This window comes from Mobula hypostoma, chromosome 2, assembly GCF_963921235.1.
Source record: "Mobula hypostoma chromosome 2, sMobHyp1.1, whole genome shotgun sequence".
Taxonomy (NCBI): Eukaryota; Metazoa; Chordata; class Chondrichthyes; order Myliobatiformes; family Myliobatidae; genus Mobula; species Mobula hypostoma.
The window spans coordinates 184,611,651-184,620,912 of record NC_086098.1 but is presented as its reverse complement, the minus strand read 5'-3'; the positions used below and the strand labels follow the sequence as shown (position 1 = coordinate 184,620,912).

Genomic DNA, 9,262 nt, shown 5'->3' with positions numbered 1-9,262 from the left:
GGTCGGTGTGGACATGGTGGAGGATTACAAATACCTGGGGATACGAATTGACAATAAACTGGACTGGTCAAAGAACACTGAGGCTGTCTACAAGAAGGGTCAGAGCCAGCTCTATTTCCTGAGGAGACTGAGGTCCTTTAACATCTGCCGGACGATGCTGAAGATATTCTACGAGTCTGTGGTGGTCAGTGCGATCATGTTTGCTGTTGTGTTCTGGGGCAGTAGGCTGAGGGTAGCAGACACCAACAGAATCAACAAACTCATTCGTAATGATGTTGTGGGGATGGAACTGGACTCTCTGACAGAGGTGTCTGAAAAGAGGTTGCTGTCTAAGCTGCATGCCATCTTGGATAATGTCTCCCATCCACTACATAATGTACTGGTTGGGCACAGGAGTACATTCAGCCAGAGACTCATTCCACTGAGATGCAACACTGAGTGTCATAGTAAGTCATTCCTGCCTGTGGCCATCAAACTTTACAACTCCTCCCTTGGAGGGTCAGACACCCTGAGCCAATAGGCTGGTCCTGGACTTATTTCCTGGCATAATTTACATATTACTATTTAACTATTTATGGTTTTATTACTATTTAACTATTTATGGTGCAACTGTAACGAAAACCAATTTCCCCCAGGATCAATAAAGTATGACTATGACTATGACTACTATGTTCTTGAATAATCTTTTTGAATATGTTTTAACGGCTTGAATTTTGTAGGCAGTGGTGGCATTAACTGCTAACTTCACTTTCCCGACAGGACATCAGTTTCCAGTAATAGTGACACCACCAAGCATTCCAAGCAGCCAATCAAATCACAGTTGCTGTCATAAACACCTGCATTTGTTAATTGTTGTCTCAACTAGAGTCATTAAACACTTGTGCTTTCTTTTCAACCTTGTCAAGTTTATTTTGAGTAGCTTGGGTTTTCAGTGTACTGTGATAACTTAAAGTGAACTCCAATGAACATTTTTTACGGAGTCCTTGTGTGTTTCGAGAATGATTCGTCTTAAGGTGCCACTCGGTCAAACCACCAATCTTCAGATGGAATTCCCAGGAATAAACTCTTGTTTCTGTCTCAACGTGGGAGTCTGCCATTCCTCCACATCTGTCTATCTGGTGCCTCCATGTCTCTCAGCACACACCGCAACAATCACTGTATGGAAGAATATTTAACCTGTTAAATCCATGATGGGTCTACGACAGATGAATCCACTCAACCAGAGTGTTATAATGTTTTTTTCCTGTTGGATATTTATCGAACTCGAATTTGAAATCAGTAGTTGAATCTGTCTCCATTACTATGCCTCGCAGTACAATCCAGATAGAAACCTTTGCTAATGCATCTGTTCCTTCATTTTACATTGATTCCAAAAAGGTACTTTCATGACTTAAAGTACTTCTATCAGAGCCTCGTTGATCCAAAGAGAATAATACCAGCTATTACAAAGAAGGACCCTCATACCTGGAATCGATTCAATGGGATTCCATTGGATCGTATCCAGGACCTTTATAGCTTTCCTAAGGCGTGGGGCACCAGAACCTGATACAGTGTGCATGGACCAGTGTTTTATAAGGCCACTTGGTGGCTTCCTTGCTTTTGTACACAAAGCCACTATAAAGCTCAGGATACCATTAGTTCCTTTAACCATTCTCTCAATCTGTTTTGTCAGCTTCCATGAACTATGAATATAAAAGCTCAGAATTCCTTTTAGAATTATGGTTTCCAACTAATAAGGAATAGAAGCAAAAGTATACACTCAGTGGCCACTTTATTAGGTAAACCTATGCACTTGTATGTTAATACAAATATCTGATCAGCCAATCATGTGGCAGCAACTCAATGCATAAAAGCATGCAGACATGACCAGGAAGTTCAGTTGCTGTTCAGACCAAACATCAGAGTGGGGATGAAATGTGATCTAAGTGATTTTGATCGTGGGATGATTGTTGGTGCCAGCTGGGGTGGTTGGAGTATCTCAGAAACTGCTGATCTCCTGGTATTTTCCTACACAAGTCTCTAAGCAGTGCGAGAAACAAAAAGAAAATCCAGTGAGCGGCAGTTCAGTATGAAAAACTGCCTTGTTAATGAGAGAGGTCAGTGAAGAATGGTCAGACTGGTTCAAGCTGACAGGACAGTGACAGTAATTTGAATAACCACACATTACAACAGTGGTGTGCAGAAGGCCATCTCTGAATGCACAACATGTTAAACCTTGAAGTGGGTGGGCTAGAGCAGTAGGAGATCACGAACATACACACAGTGGCTACTTCACTAGATACAGGGGGTTCCAAATAAAATGGCCGCTGAGTGTAAGATCTGTCCTCTTATGTCTGCTTTAGTAATATTTTTAGGATGGCTATACTCTCCTACACTGACCCTACAGAAGAAATATTCTACTCTGTTACTATTTCTCATTCCTTCATCCAAAATGAAACATATTTGTCAGCAATGAATTTAGTTCTTTCTCTCTATTTCAACCTGCCTCTTTCTCTTTGAAGGCACACAGTGGCTCCAGGATCATGGCTTCAGCGACCTCAGTTCAATCCTGATCTCAGGTGCTGCCTGCCTGGAGTCTGCATGCTCTCCCTGTGGACTGTAGCGATTTTCCCCAGGGTACTTTGATTTCCTCGCACATCTTAAGACACACTGATTGGTAGGATAAATGGCCACAGTATAATTCCCTTCAGTATGTAGGTGACTGGTAGGATCAGGGGATGGTGAAGAGGGGAACTGATGTGAATGTGGGGAATGTAAATACAGAATTACACTAAGAGGCGGGAGGAGAAGATGTTAGCACGACGCAGCTCGCAGCGGCCACTCCGGTGGTGATGTCTGTTATCTGTCAAGTAGGGTGCCGTGCACAATCCTGATTAGATAGAGACAGACGTGAAGAAGCACGGAGGAACATCTGGTGAAACTTCTGAAATGCCTGCTTCGCTGCCGCTGCTACTGTATGGTCCAGAATTTCCGGAGGGGAAGGCCCCGAGTCCTCGGCTTTGCTTGTTACTTGGCGGCCGGGGCAAGGTCGAAGCGTTCGGCAGAGGATGGTGCCCGGTGCTCAGTGTCGGAGGACTGGTTGGAGGCTCGGAGTTTTCGGATGGACTCAGAGTCCGCTACGGTCGGGTGCTTCCAATGGTGCTGCATCAGCAAGTTTGCGGTGCTTGGAGGTTCATGGCAGGGAGAGTTTCTCCCTTCTACCGTCTGTGTGAGATGATGAGGCTATCGGGACTTTGAGACTTTTTTTTACCGGGGCCGTGGTCTGCTCTTTATCAAATTACGGTATTGCTTTGCACTGTTGTAACTGTATGTTATAATTATGTGGTTTTGTCAGTTTTAGTCTTGGTTTGTCCTATGTTTTTTGTGATATCACTCTGGAGGAACATTGTATCATTTTTAAATGCATGTATTTCTAAATGACAATAAACGAGGACTGAGTGTCCTTATAATCTAATCTAATTAGTTTAAATGGGTACTTAATTGCCAACGTGGATTTACTGAGCTGACAGTCCCTTTTTCTGTGTTGCATGACTATAGGACCATAAGGCATAAGACTTGAATTAGGCCATTTGGCCCATCGATTCTGCTCCACCATTCCATCATGGCTGATATATTCTCCCTCTTAACCCCATTCCCCTGCCTTCTTCCTGTAACCTTTGATACCCTGACTAACCAAAAAAAAACTTACTAGAAAATAACTTGGAGCCTGCACTTGTTCCTTATTGTCAAGTCTGTTGAGCCAAAGCCAGACCACTCTAACAAAACCCACTCCAACAACGGCTACTTCTTTCTTTTTACTGACTTAAGTAAGACTCACTCGTAATGAGACCTGCAGTTTTCAAATGCCACCCACCCTGCAAGATTTCGCTCTCCCACTTGTAACTTCAAACAATGAAGTCCATAGCTCTGTAATGTTTCTCCATAAAAATAGTCTATTATCATCTTCTGCAATGTTCACTATACTTCTAACTTAAATGCAATCTTCAAATTTAGAAATTTCACAACATATATCCAAGACCATGTTATTCGCATATATTAAGAAATGCAGTGCCCTAGTACTGATCCTGCAACTGATACATTACCCACCCTTCTGCCCTAACAACCACCACCACCCCCACTAGAAAAACAATCTTTCATGACCACTCACTTTTTCCAGTTAGTTGGATAGTTTTCTCTCCATGTTGTTACAGGTCCTTTGATACTGGACTTTGGTCATGATATTCATCTTTTGGCACATTATCAAATGTCTCTGTCTTTCTGTAATGAAGCAAAGCTTGCCAAACTGATTGCTAATTCTGTCTCTGATAACTGTTTCTAGTCCCTTCAACAATCAGGCTACTGAACCAGCATCGATATCTTAGAAACATAGAAACATAGAAAACCTACAGCACAATACAGGCCCTTCGGCCCACAAAGCTGTGCCGAACATGTTCTAACCTGAGAATTTATGTAGGGTTACCCATACCCTTTATTTTTCTCAGCTCCATATACCTGTCCAGGAGTCGCTTAAAAAACCCTATTTTATGGTCTTCATTCACTTCAACACCGAACTGATTCTACAAACTATGAACTCACTTTCAAGGACTCTACAACTCATGTTCTCAGTATTGTTTGTTTATTTATTTATTTATTTATTTATTTATTTATTATTAGCATTTGATTTTTTATATTTGCACAGATTGTCTTCTTTTGCACATTGGTTGTCAGTCCTCGTGTGTAGTTTTTCATTGATTCTATTCTATACTTGTTCTACAGTGAATGCCTGCAAGATAATGAATCCTAGAGTAATGTATGGTGATATATACGTTCTTTGATAATAGATTTACTTTGAACTTTGAACTTCCAGTCCCTGCTTCTCACACCGAAGTCAATGGTTATAGTACTTCCGTATTCTTTTCATAGCCAGCCTAGTTCCCACTTGTGCGAACAAACTGATAGCTGATAAATATGTGAACTTTATTACCTCTCAGGCCTTGGATGCCATTCCTGAATTGAGAGATGTTTGGATGATTGTGGCCAGGCCTCAGTTATTGTCTCCATTAGTCCTTGCAGCAACCTTGGAAATATTCCATCTGGACTTGTTGAATTTACCTTTTGTAGCTCTGCGGTCTAGTTTTGTGAGCTACACCCAAAATGTCGCCATATATCACCAGCACCATATTGGATATTCATTGATGCTATTGTATTTATTTGTTCTATTGTGAATCACTGCAAGAAAATGAATCTCAAGGTGGTATATGGTGATATACGCGTACTTCAATCATAAATTTTACTTTGATTTTTGAACTCTCTTCTTCCCAGTATCACTTTTTAATGAATTATTAGCTTATACAAACTCAGCCACATTCCTGACTCTCTAGTAGTTGATAGAGGAATAGAGCAGGTCTGATGGCATTTGTAGGGGAGGGGTGTGGGGAAGTGAATGGATAGTTGACATTGCAGGTCAGATCCCTTCATCTGGACTAATGATGGGTCCGGATAAGTGGTCTTTGTCCATTTCCCTCTACAGAGGCTGCCTGACTTACCGAGTCCTTCTAGCAGCTCACTTTGTTTGTTTCAGATTACAAAACTTGCAGTCAGTCTCATATCTACAGGAGCAACTTGACCTTGGTGAAAACTGACGTAAAATACTTACTGACATCTCAGTTCCCCCCTGAGACTTCATGATCGGATTTCCTTTTCAGTTTGTGATCATTTACAAAGACAGATGTGTAAAAAGGGCCCGAAGGATCATTGGAGACCCAAGTCACCCCAACCACAAACTGTTTCAGCTGCTACCATCTGGGAAACGGTACCACTGTATAAAAGCCAGGACCAACAGGCTCCGGGACAGCTTCTTCCACCAGGCCATCAGACTGCTTAATTCATGCTGTCACAACTACATTTCTAAGTTATATTGACTATCCTGTTGTACAGAATATTTATTAAAATTACTATAATTGCACATTGCACATTTGAATGGAGACATAACGTAAAGATTTTTACTCCTCATGTATAGAATTCAATCCTACCTTATAGTCCTCCCCTTGCTTCTTTACCAATAAAATATTTGGGGCCACTCTATTTACCTGGCTTTTGTGATACCAGACCCACATCAATAAGGTTGGCTCTTTGATAATTAAAATAGGAACTGGAGATTTATTTATTATTGTCACATGTACTGAGATACCATGACAAACTTTGGATTGCCAACCATGCATATCATTTCAGAACATGCAGTACTGTGCAAAAGTCTTAGGCACATACAGTCCATATAGCTAGGGCGCTTAAGACTTTTACACAGTAATGTATTTGCCAACATGGAGCAGAGAGTGAGCTTGTAAATCCGGCAAGAGCAAAGGCAAGGGTGGAGAGCCACATGGGTGGTGCGGGATAGGTGGCAGAGAAGGACTGCCGGGGCAGGCGGGAGCAAAGGATGTTGAGAATGGTGAGGGAGGGGTGTGGGACAGCTTTCAGTGATGGAGTTCCAGTGACTGGTGGGGGGGGGGGGGCAGGTAGCAAGGGTGTTGACACATCTAGTCCTGAGACTCCAGGCAAAATAATTTGATTCCAAACAAATGGTTTATTGATCACTACTGAATATCTTTCTGGTACTTCCCAGTCTCTTTCCCTTTTCCCAAACATGATTTTCCCCTCCCTGCCTTCTTCCCACTTTCTGTCCACAATAGAGACCCACATCAGAATCACGTTTATCATCAATCACATATGACATGAAAGTTGTTTTTTTTTTGCAGCAGCAGTACAGCGTAATACATAAAATAACTACAGTACTGTACGGAACTTTTAGGCACTCCTAGCTATACATATATGGTTGTGTATGTGGCTGGTTACACAACAATGTTACTAATAAAAACGCTGGAGACGGGAGCTAAGGTTCACGGTTCTTTACTGGCAGAAACCAAACTCGGCACACACGAACAGATCAATACACGCCTAATAATGCATTCTCAATATGCGCCTAATAGTGCATTCAACAACATGTTACTAAAACATAAAGTAGTCCCTTATTATACTGCAGGCCATACAGTACACTCCTCCTCTTTTATTTTAATAGTGTATCAACTGTATTTTTTACTGGGTCACTATGCTAAACAAATTAACATACAAATGCCTACCATTTGTTTACTTAGTAACTTAATAATATCAAATCATAACAAAGTAACATAATAATATCAAATTATAATAAGCCCCTTTTTTTCCTTTTTTTTTTTTGCTTTTTTTTTAAACTTTTTTAACTTTTGGGCTAAGATCCAATTATAACTCAAGTCTCGGGGGGGGGGGGTCTTCTCTGCCTCTCCGGGTAATGTCTGTCAATAAACATGTTTGTTTTAATACAGATTTCCATATAAAAGCCATGAAAAGTTGACCTCTGAGAGTAGGGAGTTAAGAAGATGTGTGCCTCCAACTTGCTAAGAGTTCGAGGCAGCAGATCACCTCCATATAATGAAGACTCCTCTGTGCAGCTGTCCTAGATATATACACATCTTTGTGCTATCACTAGTCTTCCTTATCCATATCTCATTTGTTCTGAGCTAATTACACAACCAATCTTCGTATTCTCCTTAGAATCCAAATAGATAGCCTGACCTTTATGATACCATCTCTTTTCGTAATATAACTTTCCATCTTCTATTTGTGCTTCATACCTTTGTACTGGTGATTCAGCAGGAGTGCTGGGAAGATGCTCAGGAGAAGACGGAGATGCTGGTCTTTTCGGAGATTTAAGTTTATTGAGAGTTCGCAGATCTTCCATTATCCGTTCATCTGTTAACAAGTAGTTTAACTGCGCAGGTGCAGGTTTAGGTCTTTTGTCTGTAATTGGAACAGGGTCATTAGGTCTCCTCCTTAGTTTCCTAGTCCTTATTGGCTTTACCTCCATAGAATCTCCTGTGAGTTCCATTGTTAGCCTCTCATTCTCAACTTTTTCTTTTCTTCTAACTCAATCTTCTTATCTACAAATTCCTTTACTGCTGCTTTCTTCTCTTTAATACAATTCCTTTCCACTTGTTCTGTCTCCAGATGCAGAAAAAGCTCTGCATTTCGTATTCTTTCCTTGTATTGTTGATCTAGTTTCTTCATCCTTTTCTGATACTCCTGCAAAGTGCCTTCCTGTAACTGCTATAGCTGTCTTTTGAGAGATGTCAATTTCTCCTGGTACATATGCTCTTTTACTTCCAGGTAGTCTTCATCATCCTGCTTATTGGCAATATCTGTCTCTCTTACATCCTCTGTATCTTCATCTGAGTCTCAGCCATGGATACCACGTTTGTCCTCATCATCGACGCTGTCTAGCTCCTCCTCGTTGTTGTAATAGTCGACAATGGGTGAGAGGAGAGCTGCAGACATCTTCCCCGCCAAGCTGCCCTCCTTTGCTGACACATCTAGTGCCTTGAGATATGCCAATCCAACTGGATTTTCCTGAGCCATTCATGTCCCAGCAACAGTGGTCCTCCATTTTTCAGTACATAGAGGTTCAGCTGCTGTGTTTTGTCTCCATAGGTCACTGTCACTTTAATTTTACCTTTGGAACACACTTTCTGTCCTGTGTAAGTCTTTAGCAGTAATTTAGTACGTTTCAGAGGTATGTGAGAAAACAGTCATTTGTAGTCTTGTACAGAGATCACTGTTAAAGCTGAGCCTGTGTCCAACTCCATTTTCAGTCTCACACCTGCCACTTGAGGGGTGATCCATATTACTCTTCGATCATCTGTCTCTTTCACACTGTGAAGTTGCAGACAAGACAGTTCACTTTCGTCTGAGTCGTTTTCATCAGAACTGCTTTCTTCCATTTTGTGTACATTGTTGTGTTTTCCTTTCTGGGGTTTCCTGTTTCTCTGTACTTTGTCCTTTTTCTGCTGTTTACTAGCTTTGCATACTCTGCCAATGTGGCCCTGTTTGCCACAGTTTCTGCATTCTTTAAACCAACAGTCATCCAGGACATGTGACCTGTTCCCACAACAGTAACATTTCTTTCCTTCATTCCTGTTCAGTGACATGTTATTTGTGTCATATTCCAGAGATTTTTGTCGTATTTCGGAAGCACCCCATGCTGCTGTTTCCATTGATATTGCAATGTTTAGCGCTTTCTTGAATGTAAGGTCTCTTTCACACAGAAGCTTCTTCTGTGCGGTTTCACAGTGCATGCCACACACTAACTTGTCCCTCAATGTGTCCGATAGACCAGCTCCAAATTGACGATGTTCTGATAATTTGTGCAATCCAGCACAATATTCAGAAAAGCTTTCATTTTTGCTCTGATTCT

At 41.4% G+C, this 9,262-nt stretch overlaps 1 pseudogene; it reads right to left on the bottom strand.

Moving 5' to 3' along the window:
• Nucleotides 1–7,409: 7,409 nt before the first annotated feature.
• LOC134357788 (sin3 histone deacetylase corepressor complex component SDS3-like) lies at nt 7,410–8,325 on the bottom strand (annotated as a pseudogene).
• Nucleotides 8,326–9,262: the final 937 nt, after the last annotated feature.